At 45.4% G+C, this 23931-nt stretch overlaps 1 protein-coding gene across 1 annotated transcript in view; it reads left to right on the top strand.

Annotated features, from left to right (window-relative positions):
* The window catches only part of LOC107219892 (cuticle protein 19.8), a 230372-nt gene that overhangs the window by 7606 nt on the left and 198835 nt on the right, over positions 1-23931 (top strand). The window contains exon 2 of the mRNA XM_046736317.1: positions 10214-10217. The gene's annotated coding sequence lies outside the window, so the exon portion shown is untranslated. The remainder of the gene's footprint in view (positions 1-10213; positions 10218-23931) is intronic.

Consider the following 23931-nt stretch of genomic DNA (forward strand, 5'->3'; position numbering starts at 1 on the left):
GGGTTCCGTTGGGTTCCGCAGGAATTACCAGCCAGAGTGCGCAGTGTTAACAATTAGGCGGAATTCAACGTGTCGCTGTTATAAGCATTAGAGTTCTGAGCTTGAGTGCTAATAAATTTTCAGTAAACATTCTTAGGAACTGTCGGAGGGACCGGAACCGTTGTCCTGTCAAATCTGATGAAAGCTACCGATGGATTGAACCGATTAATTTTTTTCCTTGGAAGTTTACGTCGATGCTTCCGCGATGCTTGCATCCTTACTATCAATTTGGATCGCGGTTCATTAAGGCGACCTGCTCCCGTCTCGGAGAAGGGGATGCGGATAGGCGGCGGTGCATCGGGTCTCAGACCGTTCCCTTGGGAATACTTAGACGGTGAAATTTCTCGAGTATCAAGCTTAGAAAAATATTTATCGAAACCAGACGTGGAGACACGAAGAAGTCGTTGTCGTCGCCGCTGCCTCGTCTCGGAACCTTGCAGGATATCCCGGGCGCGCGCGCATGAGTTATCACGGAGTTCCCTGGTTTACGGGAGCCCCGTGACCCGGCTAGCCCCCGTGGTTCAGACCGGGATAAAAATGTTGCTTAGAGTTTACGAGGGCCGCTTCGGGCGCAACGACGATAAATGGAAATGGAAAGGAGTCCCTTCTGAGCGTTTTTTCGCGCCCGGAGAAAATGATCCCGCGTATAAAAGGGGCGTCTGAACTTCGTGCCTGACTTGGGAGTGGCCTCGCGGCTACACGTGATGATCATTTTTTAACGTCGAAGTTTAAATTGACCGTTGCAGCGATCAGAAATTCCGAAAAACGGTCAAAATTGCGAATTATCAAACAAAACCGTGAAATTTTCACCTCACCTGTGAAGGTTGGTAGCCTTCAGGTCGAGTTTTGACCATTCCGAGTTTCGGTACTCCAACGTGAGGAACAATCCGAACTTTGACGATTCAGAGCTCTGATCCGCGCCCATTTTTCAACGACGCTCGTATGCGGGGTTCCTATAATCGACCTCTCGGTGCGAGCACATGCGCTAAATGGCGAACACGCGTTGGTTTATTCTCGAACAAGTCTCTCGTCACACTGTTTCACCGAGGCGCGTGTAGCCGCCGTTATAGGTGCATGGTCTCGGCGCCTGCATCCATCTTCTGCATTCTCCCCTTCCGAATACTTGTTTCTGAGTAGCGTCGGGCACCGTGAAGCGCGTGTGTCTGAAGGGAGCACGAGTGTGCGTGGCGATGCGTGTCATTGCGAGGCGAGGTGGACGGTTCGTGTACCAGCAGAGCCTCGTGCACTCCGTCAGCCCAACCGTGTACCGCACACTCTTCTGGGGGGCCACTTGGATCAACAACGCTAACTAGGGGAATCGTTTCACTCGGTATTTCCTTTGATATCAGCCACAGAATTTTTTCGATTTTCAACGGGAGCTGGAGGAATTCCTTTTTTCTATAGCTCTATTTATACAATCTGCTATCGTTTTCATCCTTTCGTACATCTGTGTCCGTTGGAAACTTGAGCTGGACACAGAACCGACTACCCCTATCGATTATCGTGCCAATTGGTTTTATTTTATCATTTCAAACCGTTTGAACTAGTATTCTTTTTCAACGAATACGAATTATTCGGTATAATTTGCAATTTCGATGAAAAGCTCTCACCTGTCTCCTAATTTTTCGCAAACCGTTAATATCTTTCTTCACTTCTCATCCGAAAGTTGAAGAAACTAATTGCCAAACACAGACGTGCGTCGTTCCTCGTGCATATTGAAAACCGAGGTTTTTCAACCAGAAATAACCGTGCAGCGACTGTCTGATAAGTTTTTGATTGTCAGAGTGCACGATCATGCGGGAGGTCACGGCCTGAAAGTTTCCCATAATGTCTAGACGAAGCAATCTGATGTTTCATAGTAATTATGAATGTGAATTGAGGTTCTAGTTATATCTTGACGCCGTATCTGAACGGTCGAATAAGCGAATATCTTGGTGGCAGATTTTACGCGGAAAATACCGTAACGGAATTTATTACGTGTACACGGACGGTTAATTGCGTGGCATTCGATGGCCGAATATAATTAAAGTCCGATTTGGGATAGGCTTCGATTCGATTACGGGCGAAATAGTTTGAGAAATTCCGGAAATGTTGTATAATCGAATTCATTTCCTGAACTCAGGCGGGGGATTGGCTTGCGGAAGAATGAGCTCGGCGCCCTCGGCGTTCCTGGATTCTGCAGGAGCTGCGTTTTTTCACTCCTGCCTTTCCTCGCGTTCTCATTCCTTTGCCGTACGACAAGAACAGACGCGTTACGGAAACGAGAACCGCGATTCGCGGTGGCTGCGAGCGTTTCTAGAAGGCGTGAGTGCGGCGTTTGGGCACCGATGGAAAACCCGTGTAAAGCCGAGTCGCTGTGAAAGGAAACACTTTGCGAGTGCCAAATGATATGTTTAGGCGTCTCGGAGTGATAACAGAGACGCGAGGCAGGGGCGGGTTTTCGAAAAATTAAGGGCGACGTACTCGTTGCAAGGCGGGCCGGACCCGGGGCTAAAATTGAGAATTAAAAATAGGGTTCAGGTCGAACTTCCGCGAGGACTTAAAAGCTTTTCGTCTTGAATCGAGACCCGGCCATCGTTCTGCGCGGGGCGAACTTGGACGGAGACAAATTTGAGATTTTAGTGAATGTCTACGGCTTTTAGTTGTGAACGTTGCTCAATTGCTTCCATTCGTCACGGGACTTCCGAGCCGTCGCGGGGAACACTCGCCCAAAGACGATTCTAAAAATAATTCTAAACCCTGCAGAGCACAGAAATGGGCAACCATTTCGAGCTGTAAAATGTGTATATATATATATATATATATATATATATATATATACCAGAGAGTAAGATCTTGGCAATATGGTGCTGAAATTTTATTGCCGAGGAGTTTGTCTCGCAGAGTAAGACCATTACTTTTCGTTCGCTATCAGCTTCAGCAGGATTACGTGAAAGGAATCACTCAGAGGAATTATTAACGAAAATTATCGCTGCTCAAATAATCATTCAAATTACCTAAGATAAACGTGTCTCGTTCGTTTTACTCGCGCAAAACTTGAACGCGAAATTCTACGTCAGCCAGGGTTACGAGGACGAAATAATTCCGGAGGTCACTGAATTTTATCCTTGTAACTCAGGACCCCCGTCTTTATGGCGCCGGTTCTCCGGTGGGCCTGGAGTGTCATTAAGAGGCTCGTTTCTCCTCCGCTAGAAATTATCCCGCACCGCACGTACCTGTGATCTCAAAATAGATGACGAGGCGCCGGGGATCCCCAAGTGGGACCAAGTAATTCTGGAGTTTTACCCGAGCCGAAAAAATGTTTGCCTCTCCTATTTTCAAACGGCCTCGGACGCCGCGCCGCGCGCTTCGTTCGTCAAGCGGGTGGATGATTTACTGACAGAAGTGAAAAAACAAACGGTCATTGTCAGTCAACGCTGCTTGACGTTGTTTTCACCCGTATTCTACCTCATCGGGACGCCTCTTGATCCGCACTTCGTCACGTCCGGTCCCCGTTCTCCACGCTTTCGCAGGTCCTCTGGTAATCGCAGTCACCGCCATGTCCGCGTTGCGAGTGCTCGTTGCCGTTGGAAAGTGCACCCCCTTTGACATTGATTTGACATTGTTGTTTAGCGGAGAGTACGTGGTTGACCAGAAGTAGAATCGGTGGAAAAATCTTTCCTCAGTCTGCAGAGAGTGCGAAGAGAAAGCACAGTTTGAACGTCTTGATTCAGGGTCGCCTAAGTGACTCGGCTTGGGGTTGAATCCAGTAAATTTCACTTTTTTACCACTAAATATTTGGACCGTGTACAGCGGATGATACAGTTCTTGGGGGATTAGAGGGAAATGTATTTAAAAATCAGTTCTAACGATTTCAACACCTACCTTTTTGAATAAATTACCGAGCCGGAAGGGTCTGCTATAATATCATGCAGCCGAGAGAGGGAATAACGAATCACTGTGCGAGACGAGTGACACTTTCACTCTCTCGCGTTGTAATTCTCTTCGATTTATTCAATGGGCCTTGGGAAATTTAACAGGATGGATACGAGGCTATTAAAAAAATATCGACTCGTTTTTTTCAACTTCTCAAAGTCAGCCTCGCGCTTCTTCACTTGAGAAAAGTACAATAGGTGTATTTGTCATTCCAGGCGAGAATGCGGCGGCGGGATATATTCTCACGTCTATAAAAAGATATAGTAAAAACGGTATTCCCACGGTGCGGAAGTCGGCTCTTGTATCTATACCTCTAAGTACGCGGGTGGATCGGTCTACGCATACATGGTTACGCCAAACAAGTAACGGACACGCACCGATTGCCTGTTTAACAGCCGTGTAACGTATAGGCAAATGTAAACGCGTGGTGACAACCGTCCGTGGAATGAGAATAATAGCGATTGGGTATATCGAACACAAAGCCCTATTTATTCGGCGGATGGGATGCGCATCCCCTGCAAGATATCCCGTTTCACTAAAAACCCGTTCCGTCGCCCCGTTCCGTTTCGTATCGTTTCGTCGCCGGGTAAAAAGCCGCGTTATACGCGGCGTGAAAGACAAAAACAACGGGGAAAAAACCGGCGAGAAAACGTCGAGGGCTTTAGCTTTGATACCAGCGTGCGCTTGTTGTCTTAGCAAGAGGCTGCTCCGGCGACACTGTGAAACACCCTTCCAAAACTGGCTGGCTCATTGTCTCCGTCGCCCTCTTCTTCCCTGCCTTCTCATTTTCACCCGAGAATTTCTAACGCGCCACGTTTCTGATCGAGTAACGCGAATCGGAGGCTAGTTGGCTAATGGGAATCGCGTAACGCTATATCCCGATGCGCAAGCTCATTTCTGCAACAACCCTTTCGGGGCGCAAGCTCGCTGAGTGAAATTCATACACTGTAAAGTCGCCGCTGGGCATCGATCTCTGTGTATCTTTGCGCACGCGATCGGCTGCGTGGTTTGCAAATATCGAAACCGGGCAGAAACCGAAGCCGAATGAGCCGGCCACCAGAGTGAATCTGCACCGCCTCGTCGTTCGGATATGTTGAGAGGATATGAACCGTGTTTGCGGTCGCTGTGGATCGCCCGGGCTATCGCTATACCACATACTAATCACGTTTAACTACCGTGCCCCGATCTATACCAGGGTCACATTGCACCGGGCGATGCTCGGCCATTAATTGCGTAGGATTCTGACCAGAAGTTAAACCACTCGTCGTTACCGTGATCAAATTTGATCGAATTTTACGCGCTGCTGCATCGTACGCGCGATGAAACGTCTACGTCACGTATGGCAGTTCATTCAGCTTAGTAACTAACAACGACTGTTGCAAATAGTTGTAGTGATCAACATTCAACAAGATCGGGATATGTGGGATTTTTTTGTATAAACGCCGATGTTCAAGTGCGATATTTATATGATTTCAGAGTTTGTTTCACCTCGACGGGTGAATTTTCCAAGAGAAAATACCGGGTTCTGGTGCAATGGCCCGCCTTGCGGGACCCATATGTTTAACTTAATGTGCCACCCCTCCGGCCATCCCACGTGGCTAATTATGTTATGTCTACGTCAAATCCTCGAGATTAAGAAGGGTCACGTATGAAAATAAGTTATATAGGACCGTAGGCGATTCAGAGACTTTTTTGGACAATGGGTCACGCGGCGCCTATTCTTAATCTATGATCCAGGATCTCCTTTAACTTCTTTGGCATAGTACAACGTGCTTCGACGGACCGGATACACTTTGCTTGAACCGCGTTTGTGCTCCAATTTCTCTTGTCGTTAAATGTTGCTCTTACGGGATGCTTCGGGCGTTAAACGTTCAAACGTTTTTAGAAATGTTGAAAAAGCACGTATTATAATATACCCGCCGAGCCGTAATCTAGGATAAATACAGCTTCTGCTAAAGCGCTTAAAAGTCCGGAGTATCGCGACGCTTCGCGCGCTAAACGAAAAGATCCTGATCTCGATCGGCGATAGGCGATGATCTCAATTTTCCTACTCACTTACACCGCCTCGCATCGACGTTATATGAGTAATTTTCTTAATGCCTATAATTTTCTGTTGGCATACAGATATTTTCTCCTATATTTACGGCAGCAGCAACACGGCGATATTGTGAGCAAAATAGCGTGTAGATTCGCCGTAGATACGATCGGTTGCGAACCTATAACACGATAACAACCGTTGTATGGTCCTGCAGATGATTTTCTAAGGTCTATAATTTCCTCGGATCCAATTTTCAATTCCATCGATCGCCGGTATCAACTTCTCGATTTGATCAGTGTCATCAGCAGTGCTCTTTGCAGGCGATCTTGAGATTCGACGCGACAAATCGAGGTAAAAGTCTGCGCAGCACGGCTAAAATTGTCTCAGTTATCCACAAACGTTTCGGAAAGTCAACCGCGCGCCGGACGCGATAAATTAATCAACCGAACAACGTAAATTATGGCCTGATCTGAGATTGGAAGTGACAACAACAAATTGGCTTGTCAGAAAGTCCCTTACGCTGATATAACGGCTCGACGCCGAGTCCGGTACGCTCATAACGAGAGCGCGTAAGCGCCTCTCCTTGCAGCCGTGCATTCCTGAACAAGAATATATGACGTATGCATGTCGGTTACGGACAGTTAAGCCACGTGTCCGGGTTAACGATATCATTATCGGCCATTTCCGCTGACTTCCGCCGAGATTTTTACGGAATTTAATCGATTAGAATACGATACCGATCTTTTCATCCGAATGAATCGAACCGTGACTGCGGAAGTAGCTTCGGAGTAACTCGATTCCTGCACATGGCCGATTCGAGTGAGTACAGACGAGTGTATATATAGGAAGAAGCGAAGCTGGTATTTACTACGCTCAAATTTCTCACCCGTGTTCTTGCGTCTGGTTTTTGGGTGGGAGAAAATAAACCGTGATAAATTCAACAGATTTATTGGCGCGTAATTAAGAGTATCTCGGTAATTAAAGCGACGACATACCGAGTTAGTTAGCAGCAATGTTGACCCGTGTGACAAACTCCTCGCACTCTCGACGGGAGTCTCGAGTGTTTTAGGTGGATCCTCGGAGGATCCTTTACGACCCTGTATCTTCATCCGCAGATGGTAGCTATTCGTCACGATCTTCCACTGTCATCAGCCACGGGTTTATCTCATAGCCGTTCCCCCCCTCCTGCGGGCGCATTTTTGCACTCAAGCCTTATTATTAGTCGCCACTGGATGCACCGACGCCGCTACGTTACACCAAGAGAAACAGATGTCGAGCAGACCGCGGACTCCGAGACCTCAAAGCCCACCAGCAAACGTCGTCTTAAATTCATCCTCTGACGCTTACGAGTGTATCAAATTCAGGGCTCACATCTATCGGTTTACCAGCTTTGACGGCCAAAAGACTGTCTTTCAATTTCAAATCCGACGGAGTTTAACCCACGAATCTTTAGTACCCAAAGGTCAGACCACCGTAACCGATGTGACGGGGGTTAAAGTGCGGATGATTCGACGTGAGTGAGGGCGATAGAAAAACGAAGAGGACACAGATGAAACGATGGAAAGATAGAATTTCGTCTATCGCTTGTACGCGGTGGCAGCAAGTCGAATTGATCAACGTTCGTTTCGTTTGACGCCTCAGTCCTTGCCGAAAAATTGTTTCCTCGAGGTGTTTGGCCGGTGAAATGCGAGGCGAACCGAAACACCTCTGTGACAATTACTCCCGTCGCATCGGCTGATTGCGAAACAAACGCAGAGACACGTCCAGCGGAGGTCTTGGTACTGGCAGAGAGCCAGCGTTCACATTTACCGAGAATTATTGGTTCGACCTCCTCGGCTGTTACTTTACTGATAAATTTCTCCAGACCACTTGAGCCAGAACCGTAATGCACCGAGTAGACATGATTTGTTAAGATCTACACGAGTAGGTGACCCCCGTGGCATAATGCATTAGTGATAAAAGCAGCATCACAAGCTCGGAAGATTATTTCTCCTATAATAAAATCGATAGTCGCCTGAAACGCGCTGTCAAATCCTCTCTTTTATACGGCGGGTTATAAATTTCGTTTTGTAATGAGAAGATATTTAGTAAACTCGGGTGATTCCCCAACGGAGCTTTTCCGTAAGCGATCTAAACGAAATGAATTTCCCTCAGAACCAGGGGTGCCCGAGGCCCACGGTCCGAGTTTCAATTCAACCTTTTGGCTTTTTGGCTTCGATTTCGAGTGGAGTCCGGAAGAAACGAGCAACCACAAAGAATGCTGCGTTTGGCATTAATTTGTACTAACTTCAAAGTTTTCTCCGCGGTTCAATATAAATACCGCAGGATATAGGTATCGGAGCAATACCACATCAAAGAGCACGCTTTTAATTTCCTAGTTTCTAAGAATACGAGGAGCCGCGTGTCTGCGTGAAAATACAATGGACCCACCGCGCCTCTGACTAAGACAAGAAATTGAAGGCCGCGGGCGAAGTATCCTCGAGACCTAGGATCAAACGATGAAGGTAGGCGATCTTCTTCTGCAGGCAGCAGAGTTGATAGCGAAAAAACTTCACCGATATATCGCTGATTTTAAACTTGTCTACTACCACTTCTACTACTTCTAAGAGTAGAAAATAGTCTCTCACCCGATTTATTCGGCTTCATTAGTGGGATCGCGATGCCCGTGACGTAGTTGAAGAGGTATCGCGTCACAGGTGAGCTAGTACGGATCATTAATACCCTTTAATGAACATTATACAGGATGGAGTTGAGTTGCCGATAATTGACTCTATCGGAAATAAATTAAAGGCCGGTACACACGGGTTGCGGCATCGAGCCTCAGCGTCGCCCCCCAACGTCCGTGGCATTGAGTTGTATGGAGTTATAGGTGGATGCGATGAAACCGGAAATGGTGCGACTGACTAAACAATCGCAAGCTTCCCTTCCTGAATAACCGGAAGCCGCCCAGAAATACACTGATAGCGCTTTCATGGGTTTTGTTGTTTCGATGGTCACAATTACGCAATCCTGGCTTGGATGCTGGGATTTTCATGATAATTTAAGAGTAGGCAATTTCAACTCTTTTAGCTATACGATTTATAATCCCCCTTTGGGTTATTTTATACTCGGATACGATTAGATTCTTACCCTGAGTGAAAGTTCTAACAATATCCTGAAACGATTGGCGATACAAACGATTACTAATATCGACCCTGTTTCCGGGCGGCTGACGACGGGTTGTACGACTGTTCCAAAAATAATCTAAAGAGAGCTGATGCAGGGAGAAGATTTTTCGGGGAAAATCAGAACCGCATTAAACCGTGTGACTATAAAGCACAAAATTCCGGGTAAAAAGTCAGACGACAACGGTACACGTGTTTCCTGGCTGTGCGTTCAACTGTGTAACGATACCCAATTCGGCTCGTTTCATTGGGCTAGGCAATTACGCAGTCATTTAAACCTGGCCTGAAATTGGGCCAGTGCTTGGGGGGGAACGTGGCATGGAATGAAATATTTGTCTCTCCAACTTCTGGTCCGTAATTGTAGGTTCTTCTTTTTCCACGTTTTTAGATGAATATTGATTAGAAATTTCAAGCGTTGATCATGGTTGTTGGATACTTGACCAGATTGTAAAATATCTAGTACCTATATTATTTCGCCTGAATGTCGATATATTTGTGTTCCTGAATGTTCGTTGATCAAGATTGGCACGAACAGAGAGTTGAGTGCACTAACGAATTCTCGATATTGAAGAACTGTCGAAGCGCCTTCTATACTCGCATACATGAATACATTCGATGTACCGATGATTGAGCTATGCTGTAGGAGATTTTGACCGTAGACTGTCTGTTTTCTATGCCTTTTCGAAAACACTCTTCTTCTAAGTCTACGCCTCTTCAGAGCTTCGGCAAATCGTTGAACCTCTTGAGGTTTCATGATCGTACTGTATATTTTCAAGTGCGACTCACCTCGCTAAGCTTTTCAACGACCTCTTCGTTGTCCGGTCCACTTGATTCCTCACACGCCGCAAGGCAAGCTGCAACGCTGCGACGCCTCCTCGCCGAAATGTCAACGGGCTGGACCGTGGAATGTTTTCTTTTTACTCTCTTCGGGCTTTGGCATTTCCTCTGGTCAATACGGATGGTAGAGGGGAAGAGGGAAGGATGAAGCGAAGGTGGAGAAGCCGGGAACTCCGTTTATTTTTTATTCTTGTTCTAGTACGTGTCTCGGGGTGACCAGCGCGGTGTCTTGTTGTCGTTAATTGAGAATCACGACGAGCGACGTGACCAGGATTCGGTAGTCAAGGTAAAAACCGCGACAAGATTCCAGACTCAATGTCCTTTTACCCACCTCGAGCCTCTCTATCCTCTTTTCTGTTGCTTTTGGCCATTGATCTTATTTTTATATGGTTAGAAACTGAAATTACAAAATTAATCAGAATCGCTCTGGAAGAGATAGTTTCCGAATTACCAGCCTATTTGTAATTTTGTTCGTAATATTTCGAAGAAGTATTTGATCACAAAAAATCATCAGAATTGCCCAAGCAGCGAGAGTTTCCAAGTGACGATGGTTTTCAGAAACTTGATCACAAGATTTTCTGTATTGGAATCTTCGATGAATTGTTTTAACTTCAGAAATTCATCAGGATTACTCTCGGAGAAGAAGTTTATGCGAGCTAGGAACTTTCATTGTCTCTTTATTTGAATTTTATCAACAAATTATCTCGACACCACAAGTTCGCCATTACGCTGAGTAGATGGAATAAAAACGACTTTCAAAAAATGTCAAACGCTGCGAAACCCTCAACATCCGATCAGAGAGTCAACAACGTACGCTCGAAGAGTCGTACGGATGATATCGTCAGTATCAATATTTCGCGAATTGGAAATTAGTGAAGTGTGAAACTTGTTTACCACATTTCAATCATATTTCGATGAGCATGTAGCAGGTAGCAGCCCCTTCTCGTTCACACTGGACCAATGGCGATCTGGATTGTGCGTGTTATCGAGGGTGAAGTCCAAAAAGTGGATACGATGCGGATGTAGAAAATTTTTACATCACATTCGGCAAGAGAGTTGCGCATATGTAAAAAGTAAAAGCTGAAGCCGTGGTTTAACAGGATCGAATCGGCAGGGTCGAATAGTTAGTCGAGCTTAATGTTGAACGGAAGAAAAAGTTTCGCTATTCAAATGACTCGCTAACTGAACCCATGCTTTCCCATACGTACCCGCAAATCGAATGTACGTTGAACCCCAAGCTGAAGACGGTGAAGTATCAGCTCTGGTCAAAAGTTGAGGGTCAAATTACGTCTTCAGGTTTCTCGAGTGCGAGTCGTAGAAGTTTTTCTATTCGTACGAACTTTCATCATACTGCGGTTTGTATTCTTTACCGTTCATTTTCTCCCTCTCATTCCGTGCAATGTTCATTCTCTTTGTTCAATCATGGTGCGTTGCTGTTTCAAAATTTTACACGAGAGTTAACGAAGGAACGGATCACGATTTCCTAACGCGATTCGCTTTAGTCGGTTTCTAGCAACGGTTTTCACTCTACGGTAAGAAATGTGCATTGTACCGCAGACTGAAATTTTTTACAGTTTTCTCGATGCTTTTTACGCGGTTTTTTGAATTCAGTTCAGGTCACACGATACGCGTAATCATGTGTTGGGCTCTTGGCTTGTCTTTAGCATTCCGAAGTTTTGTTGGAAAAATGTGCTTACCATCTAGAGTAGGACTAATTCTATCCCTGACAAATCGGGGTTTCGTGTTTCTCGGACATCTGGGTCAGATTTACCGGACAAATAGGAAGAGGCGGGCTATGTGGCAGGATACACTCACGGAGTGACTAATATACGCTGTTTCGTGCGTTTGACCCAGGGAACAAGCGCCCTTCGTTACCTCTTTCCCCTATACCATCATCTCAAGACACGCTTCGAAGAAGCCTAACCCTTATACATCACGAAGCACGCAACTTTTTTGAGTGACACATTATACCCGGCAGCCAAAGATAAAGGGGAAAATCACTCAGACTTCAATCAACCCCCATTTTCGGATCTCACAGCGGTGAGCCAAAGGCGAGCCTTTTATATTTTGCACGAGGTTAATTTCAGCTTACGATTAGATCCATGGTCGCGAGTGAACGTGAAGAAGTCTCAACCCATTTTGGGATTACACGAAAAATGGAGGTGAGTGCGAAAGGAGTTGAAAAGAGCCAGTTGTCGCGTGCTTGAAACAAAGAGAAACTGGTCCTGCAAGGGTCTCGATCTCAAAGAGAAAAATCTCGGGTCACTTTCGGTCTCTTCTTGTTCAGTCCTCGTGTCGACAGCTTTTTCAAGGGTGGCTTAATTACCCTGTATGCCGAAATAATTAGTAGCGAAGCACGTGATGTTCGTTAACCATAGAAACTGTACGGTTTACGCATGTATGTGAGCGGTCCTTTTCATCTTGAGTAAGGAACTCGAAAACCATCGTGGTATGGTAATTGAATATGACTGCGAATGTGGCGCCATTCTGTAATTTTATCAAGAGCATTCTGCGATCAACTTTCGCGAGTCCCCTTAGCGCAGCCCCCATAGATCTACGTGACACTAATCCCAACGATCCTGCCAATCAGCCTGCAGGGAAAATCTCGCATGGAACAATACGGCCAAACCTATGATTTCTCCAAACCTTCCCTAATCGGCTGTCACAGCAGCATCAGCTCTAATTAAATATCAAATTGCTTATATATTTTCTCTCGACGGACTTCGGGACATAAAGCGGACGAGAAACAGAGCAGAGGGGCGGGGGGAGTCTCCGATATCAAAGGGAAATTCACTCGCCAAACGAAGACTCTCCGCTGATCCGCCAAGTGGATGCTAAGCTGGTCTAATCCGCTTTAATTAACTAAACTTTTTCAATTGGCTTCCTCTGCGATCTTATCGGTTGCAGAAATACGCTAATTGACTGGACGGACAGTCGAACCGAGCCAGATTCTTGTACGGAGTAGGTATTTATCGGTACTCGATTGAGACTTGAGAGTTGTTCGATTCGACGGAAGGTTTCAATTGCTTTAATTATCTGCATTGTTCGATAAAGTTGTGTTTCGATGCTAATTATGGCTCACGAATTCATATTCAAAAACAATCTTATTCGTTCAGCCTTGCTTTTTTCAACGTGTACGAAACGCGTTTAAGATCGTCAAGAATTTTTTCTCACACTCAAAGTTTATCGCTGCGTCGAAGGGAAGTGACAGGTTTTCCCCATAAATGACAATTCCGAGTAAGAGGTGCCGGGTTGAATAATAAAAATAACGGAAGTTGTAGACTCGGTAACGACCGCTGACCGTTGAAGTTATGTGCTGTTCCACGACACTGAGAATGCAATAATTATTATCTTCGGTGTTCTCGGATGAATATTGACGAGAAATTGGAATATGACGTTAGTTAACGATAATTCCAGGTAATTCTGCGTTCATTGATTCGTTAACATCGGACCTTGGAATCGGACGTAGGGAATCGTCAATAATTTCAGGAATCGTGTCCGATACATCCGACACCGAATCGGAGAGTGTTCATGCGAAGTAACTCGATACACGGGACCATGTAACGTCATGTGCGAAACTCAGCCCCCGGTTTTGTGGGTGCGTGTGCGTGCGGGGCACGTTCCACCCCACGCAGCTGCCGCTACAAAAACAGTTGACATCTGTAAATCCTGGCGGCCATGACATTGCGCCATGTTTCCTTTCTCGAGCCGCGGGTTATTTGGTCGGGGAAAAAACCCTTGTTCAGCATTCGAACGAGACACGTTCGCGATCGTTTGCATATTTTCGAAATAACGAGTCGAGTCCTGCACCCGGACTCTACCACACTGTCTGCCTCCGCCACCAGCTTAGGTTAGGCGGCTTATTGAAGGATGTGCGCACTTTGCAAAAGCACCGAATTCGGATCTTGCTTCGGATGTTTCCACTCCGCCGGGCATATCCACTTGGCGATCATCCAGGGGCAAAAATTGGACCAAAGTCGGAGCTGGAAGAGCGAGACTCCTCGCTGATCTAATTACACAGATAATACGACGGTCCATGATTGGTCACGTCCGATATTACATTTCCGTGACAAAAAAAAAAAAAACAGAAGAAAAATAACAAAAATAAGTGGCATAAAAACATACCACTCGGCACCCACTTTCCGAGATAAGTTGCAATACCACTGGCGCTATCCGCAGAAATAACAATATTTTACGACTTGATGCTGAGCTGGTTATTAAGGGATATACGCCTGCAGGTTGAAAGACTCGGGAAATTTTTTATACAGGACTGGAAGTGTTTCTCTGATACAATTTTTTACCAACTAATAATCTTGCGACAGCATTCTCTTCGGCAAACAAGAAACGTTTTCAAGATCTATTCAGTTTCCGAAATGTTGCCCTACTCTCTAGAACCCCTTGGCAACTTGACGGTGGTTTGCAAAGCTGTTTTCATACTAGACTTTTGGCACAATACACCTTTCGAAGCGGTGGGTGTATACCCACATACGACGTCTCTGGGGCCATACGTATCCGCGAATATGTGTGCACAGTGTTGACGCGTAGACGTGGCATACATTTGATGCAGAGGGTGTGTTATATTCCCATTCAGAGTACATGTCAGGCACGGTAAACATCCCACGACGTGTATGAATAACATGAAACAGATTCATATCCCGCTAATTATCCGGAATGTATGCATAAAACAGCTGCTATGGTACAAAGGCCGGCAAAGAAGTGAATGGAAGCTCGGATCTATGCAATTCCCTGAGCTCCCTGAGGCTACGCTCAGATTTCTGATGGCAAATTTCCAGCCACATCTTTCGAACCTCTCATTATTTCAGTTGAAGGAAAAAACATGTGTCAGTTCTCAGAGTGCATTCTGAAAATTACTCCGGTCAATTACTGATTCAAGAAGAAGAAACTGCCGAGCACGTGCTTCAGAAATCCGAAGTGTGCGTGGCTTTTTTCGGGAGAACAGATGATGCATTTTCGACTGGGAAACGTATATTAATAAGGTACACGTTTGATAAGCTCGTCGTATTCTGTCAATATTATCGAAACAGTTTCATTGAACTCATTTCCGTTTGACAAACACGAGTGCGTGGCTCGTCGCTTTGTACGTATAAGAATCGTAGCGACTTTAGCAACTCCGGAACGGTGCAGGGAGATAAAAGTGAAGGCTAATTAAACACATCCGTAAACAATGTTCGCGTTCGCCAGTAGAGCGAAGTTCTTCGGGCTTATTCAGGCCTGGGCTATCACACATATGGCGCCGCCGTCTGTACCGCCCTCCGGGCTACTTGTGTCTGATCACGAAATGCAAATGTGCACGTACGAATGGGCTTATCTGATCGGAAGATTGAAACAAAGAGCACCGTGGGTAATGATCGGACTGTAGGAGTCGAGAATTTCGCCGACTGACAGGGAAAGGAATCGAAGATTTGCAAATTACATTGTTCGTTCGCGTATGTACGTCTCAATGTTTGCCATAGTGAAACGTTTGCGGGAGAGAGCTTGACAATCTGTTATTACTATCGAATATAAAAGGAGAGAAAAGGTGGGACGATGAGAATGAGAGAATCCGAGAGTACATCAATTGCTCCAATTCAGCACTGCGGTGGTACGTCCTTTATCAATGGTTGACAGGATGAGTCCAACGATACGGTAAGCCGACGGGATTAATCGTGCGGATTCGAGGTGTGCAGCATCGCCGAATGGCGGACAAAAAGTGGATATGCAGTAAGCTGTGCCAAGTGCGTGCAGCGCACGATTATGGTAGCGAATTGAAAACCATTAAGCGGTATTTATCACATTTTAATTCTGTATAGTCGGGGGTAACGAATCGGGCAAAACTAGCTAATCAAGAACCTATTCAGTCCGACGCTCTCTGGAAAGCTCCAGGGTGCAGCATTGTGGGTAACGCGTCATTAAAACCTTGCTGCAGAGCCGCGGAGCGAGAGCGAACAGAAAAGGGCGTCAGCAAAGTACAAACCACTGGCCACAAGCCAATCTCGAAACTATTCTGTGCCCCCGTCACAATGCACCCCCATCTTTACGAGGGTCCCATGGGCCTCCTCGGATGACGTCCCATGGGCGTCCATTGGGCGATGCACGTGTAGCCTTTAAGAATCCGATATATTTAGTTGGGCAAATGCATACGAGCTGCCGCCTTGTGCGGATATGGATTTGTGGTCGAATTGTACAAGAATTCGCTCTATAAGCAAATTGATACGAATTTCACAGTGGATTAGTTTCGAATTTTAATCTCACTATACTCTCGTTATGTAGCTGCCTTTGCTTACCTCGTAAATTATACGTCGAACCCGATGGAATCTATCGATGTTATTCCGATGTTGCGGGTCCCTCGGCGGTATTCGGAGCAATTAATGGCTTGTGCCCTTATTTAAATACCGCAACGTACAGTTAATCATCTACCTTTCTCTTTCTCTCTCTCTCTCTCTGTCTTTACACCCACTGCAAATATTGCGTTATCCGATAATAAATGTGCTCTATTATTCAACACGTATAATCTTCATCGCCTCGCAGCCCCCATGGGATCACCCATGGGGATCATGTACTCGTATACACGCACACATCTTGCAGCAACACGAGACACGAGTTTCAATGCGAGGAATTTTTATCGACGTTATTATTCAATTCCGTAAGACCGTTTTGGTGAATGAAAGCACAGATGCATCCTGTATCTAATATAATTGTTATAAGCTGTACCGAATTCTCAATTTTCTACATCGTTAAGTAGCCATCAATCAAGAGCATTGGTCTCCTTGTTAACGGATAAGTAGAGTACGTTTTAGCTGTTCGAATTGACATGTATAAAACCGGGGCATCGCACTGAACGCGAGATTAATTTTGTACAAACAAACACAGACACGCCTCGACATCGCTGCAGCGTATTACACAAACCTTATTACAAGTTGCCTTAGCTCCGAGATACTCTATTTTACATACCACGTCTTGTGATATTACGAAAGTTCGAGCGGAGCGGAGTAAGTAGGTATGTTATACCAGTGCCTTTGGTGACGTTGATAGACGTTCACAAAAGTCAATCCGAGCCAAGTTTGAGTTGTTATTTCTTTATCACTGAGCTATTATAATGGAAGAAATACGAGTGGCGCGATAAGATCGTAACTTTCTCGATATCGTTAATGCGTCCGTATGCAGGAAGAGAAGAGGCGAGTCTGTTCTTCACTCCGCGATCTGCAAACGCCGTTATCAATAAGTTGATTCGAGAGTGGTGCAGCGGCTTGGTCCTTCGGTGTGATTCGCCTACTACTTATGTCGGGACAGGATGTAAAGGACTCGGAATCTAAATACTTGAACAGATGTGCGGCCGTGGTCGGGGTCCTACGGTCCATTAACTGGTAACTGTTTTAACATCCTCCCTTTTGTCACGCTAAAGGTCGTTTAATGCTCGATTGGTATATTCTTCAACCGTTAATTACAAACTCCGCCATACGGTTGGATGTACGGTGAATTTAGGCTGCGGCGACTAATTACCCAACTCTGATGGTAGAACAACGCCACCCTGCATGACGCGACAAGCTCTATTGTTTGGACATCGTTGGCCTCGTTATTCGGTACGAAGGAAGCATTGCGGACCCGATTTGGCGAAGAGATTCGAAATTCAGTCTAGATTATTACACACGCTCCGTTATAGGCGTCGGTTATTTCAGCTCACTTCGCCTGCAGCTCTTTTTTATTTGCACGACGAGTATTAATTACCGGACCATTGTGCGGTTTTCACAAAAAAGCCCAATAGCAACATCAATTCTTCTCCTGTAAAGCATGCCTTCGTCCACGAGATTTATTTGATACGATATGACCGCGCGCCATTCAAATCCTCTGCACGTAATTACGATCTGTCGACGAACAGATGTTCTGCCATTTTTTGTGTAGGTTTCATGTTTCAGTGCAAGTTTGCGTTTTCATCTGGTCTTAATGATATTGAAACAATACTGCCGATACATTTGCCTCATTGTGTCGCACCTTGTATTCAAATTAAAGTCCTAAAACTCCTGCAGCGAGAAAGTCTGTTGTTGAAATCAACGGGAATTCACTCGCTAATCTGGCATGATTTTCCATCCCAACTTCCGCGCCTTTACAACTTTGCGGGCAGATGAATAACTGTAAGGCGAAATGTGTATATATATATATGCCGGCTGAAGTATTGTCGTAGCTTACTGGGCAAGAATTCGCGTAATCGTCTTTAGTTCAAGACTTGGTCGTTGGCTAAAACGAGACCGCAACAAAATTGGGGCCAAACTAAAAGTTAAATCCCGGTCTTCGCTGTCGTTTCGTGGGGGTTGAAAACTTTTCAAATTCGCGTTCAGCATTCGAGCGGTGCAAAAATTCAGGAAATCTAGTCTTCGCCCGACTGGATAAAGATCCGAGCGTATTATTTCAAAACTTTGAAAAGCTGCAACAGTCACCGCTTTTTCCAGATTTCATAGACTCCCAGGTTCAACGAAGGGAGAATATTAGGTCTGGGTTTATAACCTTTGGCAAGATATTTCTTTGTAACTCCGTGTGAAAATCACAAACTCGAACCGTAGATGCCTCACAATTTCATTCAATGCTACGCTGCAGTTTGGAGGATTATTACCAACGTTATGGCCGATGGCCTCCATTCAGAATACTCAACGGGTGTCCAAATATTTCAGCTCTTCCAAAGACGTTCCCACAATGATTTCATTGTCCGGGTGCCTCGGAGATTTTCTCTCCGTATTACCATCGGATGAACGAACACCTGCAGCTTGTATGCAATTTGATCAGGATGAGCGAATTTATCACGACGAACGTGATACAGCAAATACCACACGAAAATACCGGAATCGAGATATTTGCCCCTCGGGTATCCAAGATGGAGCAACTCATAAAATCCGCAGTATTCTTCTTCGGTGAATTTAGCAAGTACTGTTCTTTCCTGAAGTATGTTACTTTGACTCATTGTTGTGCACTTTCCCATCACAGGTTACCGGTGTAAAACGATATGAACAACATTGCAAAGGGGAGAAGAGCGGGGATGGAGGTGAAAAGAGACACGGTGATTTCAATCAGGGTATAACACATCGGTCTTACATGCATACCCCAAATACGTTCGCTCATCCTTTTATCGAGTGTTACACCCCTTGTAGCGTCAGACAAGGATCAATTATTTTAGGACGTGGGGATCAAAGGAATTTAGCCGCTACCCAGGACATCCAGGATGGGGTGGTGACACCCAAGGACGATCCCAATATATGAGGAGAGCACGTGCCGCAGTCGGCTTGTTAGGTTAGTTGGTCCTTGCCGTGTCGATGATCTCGGAGGAAACACGTCCTCCTTCCAACTGACCCCGTCCGTCAAGAAACACACGTCTAACATCTGTCTATTATTGCCGGTAAATGCCGAGTGTCATTCCGAGGGTTGGTGCATCCCGCGATGCCGGGAGGATGTTGATACTCGTGGAGAAGTGGGGCATTGATGCATCCAACAGCTGAGGAAAAACTCGACGGCTTCCCACTTGACGGGTACGACGTGTCTGTATACCGAAGAACGCGTTACACCAGTCCTTTTTCTACATGCATAGGCATATGTGAGATATTTACACCTCGCAATGTATCGTTCGTGGTACGTCTGCTGCATTACATTTGGAGGAAATGCCTCCTTTCTCCGCACACAGTTGCTATTCTACCCTACGTGAATAATAGATGCGAGATTCAATTTTTAGACGCCTGGAAAACTTGACGATCAGGCGCAGTTAGGCTTTTACGCATTGGCATTGACAGTCTCACGATTCGACGAGATTTTGCGGGGAGACGTGAATCACGGTTTTCTCGATTTTCGAAATTGTTTTAAATTTTGAAGAGCATCAACTGCTTCACGCGATTATCTTCTATTGCTTGGCAATATCTCTATGTCTGTTTTTATTACTCAACAACCTTTTACTTCTCCGAAAACGTCATGTAGCTTAGCAGGAGGTTCTTGAATGCATGGATTTTTGATTTTCCAAAGATATCTTTCGGAAAATATTAAATACTGACATTTCGGCCTTACAAATGACCTGTCACGCATCACGACTGTATATGCACTCGTTTCCTAGTGAAATCTGATAGCTTGCCAAAATGATTGCTCTGAGTGGATTGGTTTCGCAACGGCGTAGAAATATACCGCCTGTGACATTTCCCGCAAGAACGCAGAAAGCGGGAATTACTCACGTAGTTATCATCAATTATTTCACCCTCGTGTCTGCGCATTCTCACCTTCGCAAAGCGCCAAACTGAAGCTCTAAATTCAGATCTAATTCAAATGTAAATCTCTCGACACATTTGTTATTTAAAAAGTAAATTACGACGTTTGTTCGACGAAAATATACACGCGCTGTTTCTACTTTTGCATAAATCATAACGCGAGGTTCTTTTTTCAAAAGCAACGTACTTCTCAAGTATAAAGCTTGTCGATGTACGTTGAACTGTGTCAAAGTCCGAAAACAAAAACTTAGTACAGTTTTGAAAATCTCTGGAAGGCATTCCAGATACATTCGGCCGATGCAAGAGGTTAGAACTACCTCCGGAGGGAACTGATTCAGGAATTTGATCTCCGGTGGTTGAGCGTATAAACCTACACAGGTATAGATTCGGGTTTCCGAACCCAGTGGGACGTGGGCGTGACGGAGGCGTCGGTGTGTCACTTCGAATCCTATAAACCAGAGAGTCGACGGAGCCAGCCAAAGTTGCTCGTTCGAGCTCGAGGTTCATTTGAATGCAGGCGAATTTCGGACCAACTGTAGCAGCTTCTTTGTCGATGGTCCATGCAAGCCGTGCATAAAGCGCAGTGAACCGGGTTAACGGTATTTGCATGAACGCCAGGACAAAGTCCTAGTTGGGACGGAATGTCCGTGATAGTATTGCGATGACGAGCGTCGTCGTCGTCGTCGGGCGAGATGCGAGCCTCGAGAGCCTTCCTTTTCACCTACGGGATATGCCGGTGGAACCGGAAGTGCAATTTTCCGGCCAGCAATTCGCCGGATGCTCTGCTAAGCATGGAGCTGCGCTTCCGTCTACAAAATGCTAATCCCGTGCAAACAGTCTTATACCTACCTCGAAAAACTCGGGTTACCAAAGCGCGAGGGAATTCGCAAAGCCTTAAGATATCATCGTGCTTGTTATGCACGTGCTTACGTGTAGGTAGTAAGTACCCACCTCATTCATGCACGTGCAAAATTCACGTTCACTACGCTGAAGACCAGCCAGCTTTACCTAAGATGGGTAATTACTTCCTTTGTTCTTCCATTTTCATCTTCGTGTATGGTTCTTTCTCTCCTTATTTCTCTCTCTCTCTCTCTCTCGCTCATCTTTCTTCGCGGTCACTAATGACGAATAGCAAATTGTGTTCTAGGATGCAGAAGTAAAGAGCTTAAAGAGGATAATCCCACTGTCGACTGATCTTATTGTTAGACTTTTTCAATGTATTATACCTTATATTTTTACTTTTCAAATTTCTTCAAGCATGATTCAGACGAATTTAGGATCTCTGAAAGTTTCTTTTACGTAACGTTGTGTCATTGTTAGATACAATTTTTCTCTAAAGCAACGATTACGTTAAGCAGTCAATTTTCTTTTATACCTCGTGCGATTTAACAATGATGAAAAACATTTTTCAATCTTATTCGGAAAAGATACTGGCCACATCTTTGTGAAAATTTTCTTTGCTCTGAAATAAGATGAACCTTGAAGTGCCTATGAATTTTCAAAGGTTTTTGTGAAAGTACGATGCATAATGTATTATTTTTTACTTATCCGTTGAGAAGCGTTTTCGCTCAAGGTCTATATGAAATTAAAAAAGGTCTGCGTTGATTTTATTTCTATTGTTTCATTCCTGATAAATTAATCCACAATCATTGCGGAAATTTCGAGAACGCGAAGGCTTGCTCTCGACGTACAATAAAACACGTCCATACCTCTTGGCTGCGTACCTATAACGCAGGGCAGGGTCCTTTTATCTCTCTCCTTTCTACCCACCCCTGCGAAGAGGAATTCGGCAGGATTAATCGTTGGCAAAAACACCGGTCACTCAACCATTAGTCAACAGAATTGTTCTTTTTTGCCGGCGCTGTCCATGACACAATATTTTGACGAGTATTGTCCTAGCGTTGGTCGCCAGACGATTTTCGGCCCGCCCTTCCATCACCCTTGGCGACACTCTGGGCCTTGCGGTCCATCCGCCCTAAGATCCCGCATTTCTGGGAAGGCGAAAAACCCGGCGTGTCTGTGTATGGTTATGGAAAAACTGGAAAGGTATCTGGGAAGTGTTACACGCTCCGCCCCGCAGTCGGCGGGTCGAGATTCTCACCTAAAATTATACGCCTGTTGAGCCGCTGTCAGTTTAGGGCCAAGTTTAGGCAGCGCTTAGTTAAAACCTGCTGTTTTTCGATGAATTTCCCCGGGCCATGGCGTCTGGTTCTCGTTGGATCGACGTGGGAACCGCAGAGCTATAAGAGATGAAATTTCGAATTCCCTGCGCCCAACAGTGTCACGGAATTTCACGGTGAATTTGCAATAATTAATTAGCGGAATGCGTTACAAATCCGTCAAACGCACAGCGTCCGCGTTCCATACACGTTATTATACACTCGTGCAGCGTATAACGCGCGGACTCGACGCCAGATACACCAGATGGCAACGCGTGCATCTGATGTGTGCAATCTGCCGGTCAACTTTGATTTAACGGTTTATTATCGTGACTCGCTACCCGGGCTTTATGCAGTTATGCTTATTCGCTGCAAATAAATATACCGCGCGTGCGAATCGTACGCGTAAACTGCAGGCGAAACGGGGATAAATATTACAATAATTTGATATTAAACGGTTATTCTCGAATCAGTATTCCCGTCGTGATCACGCTGCGAAAATCTACGTGAGTAATGTCATCACATTATGGATTGAAAATTTCTTAGCAATAAAACGGAACATTTCTGAATAGTTGTAAAAATTTACAAAAGTTTAGAACGCGCCATAATTCCTTTTCATCCGGCGTTTGATTTGACTGCAACGGATCGCGGGAGGCGGGAGTTTGCACATTTCGATCTGCACTTGATTACGTTGAAATAGACATTTTTAACCACGGTAATAAAACGGAGACAGTATTGAAAAATTCAAATGAGAAACTTCTCGGTATTACTACACTTTCTCAAGATATGAACACGGCCCTTAAAACTTGTACGGTGAAATTTTATAGAACGAATTTTATAGAAAAGAATATTAAAGAAAGGAAGAAAATAACAAAACGTGTACCAGTTTTTTTAGCCAGGCCAAGTAAGTAACCGCGCGACGAGACTAGGACGGAGCAAATAACGTGCTCAGGTGGTTCGCTATTGCATAAGCCATTCTACACACATCAGTCCTTTGTCCATAGCGGGAAAATAACTGGCCTTCAACCCGCAATGACGTGTGTGCATACACATGGCACACACGCGGTATTTCCCCGGGCGCCTCGCGCGGCTTGGAAAATGCTCCGGGCTGCTTGGGGTAGGCTCTGATCGGATATATGGCCGGGGTTCCGAAGCTCAGGACCCGGTGTCCTGAAACAACTAACCCTCGCGTGTGCCCAAGGATTAGAGCGGTATAGTCCTTGTAAATACAGCTCCCTGCGGTGGTCGCAGTGCCCCGGAGTCCCAGAGTCCCAGACGAGCTCGTGTGGACCCGGCGTCCCTGCAGCGGTGTCTTAGAATATCTGAAATACGCGTTCCACAAACGCGTTATTTCTAGTTTAGGCTTGGCACGCTTTAAGGTAATCACGTCCAAATGAGGATCACAGAAATTTCCACGGATTTTCCGGGATCGATTCGGTCCAATGGTGGAAATCGGTTGCTTCTGTCGTTGCTTTAATGGAGTCGAGGAACATGGCGTGTATGTATTTGCCAGAAGTCGTGTATAACCTTTCAATAGGACCAAGCCA

This window comes from Neodiprion lecontei, chromosome 4 (assembly GCF_021901455.1).
Source record: "Neodiprion lecontei isolate iyNeoLeco1 chromosome 4, iyNeoLeco1.1, whole genome shotgun sequence".
NCBI classification, from domain to species: domain Eukaryota; kingdom Metazoa; phylum Arthropoda; class Insecta; order Hymenoptera; family Diprionidae; genus Neodiprion; species Neodiprion lecontei.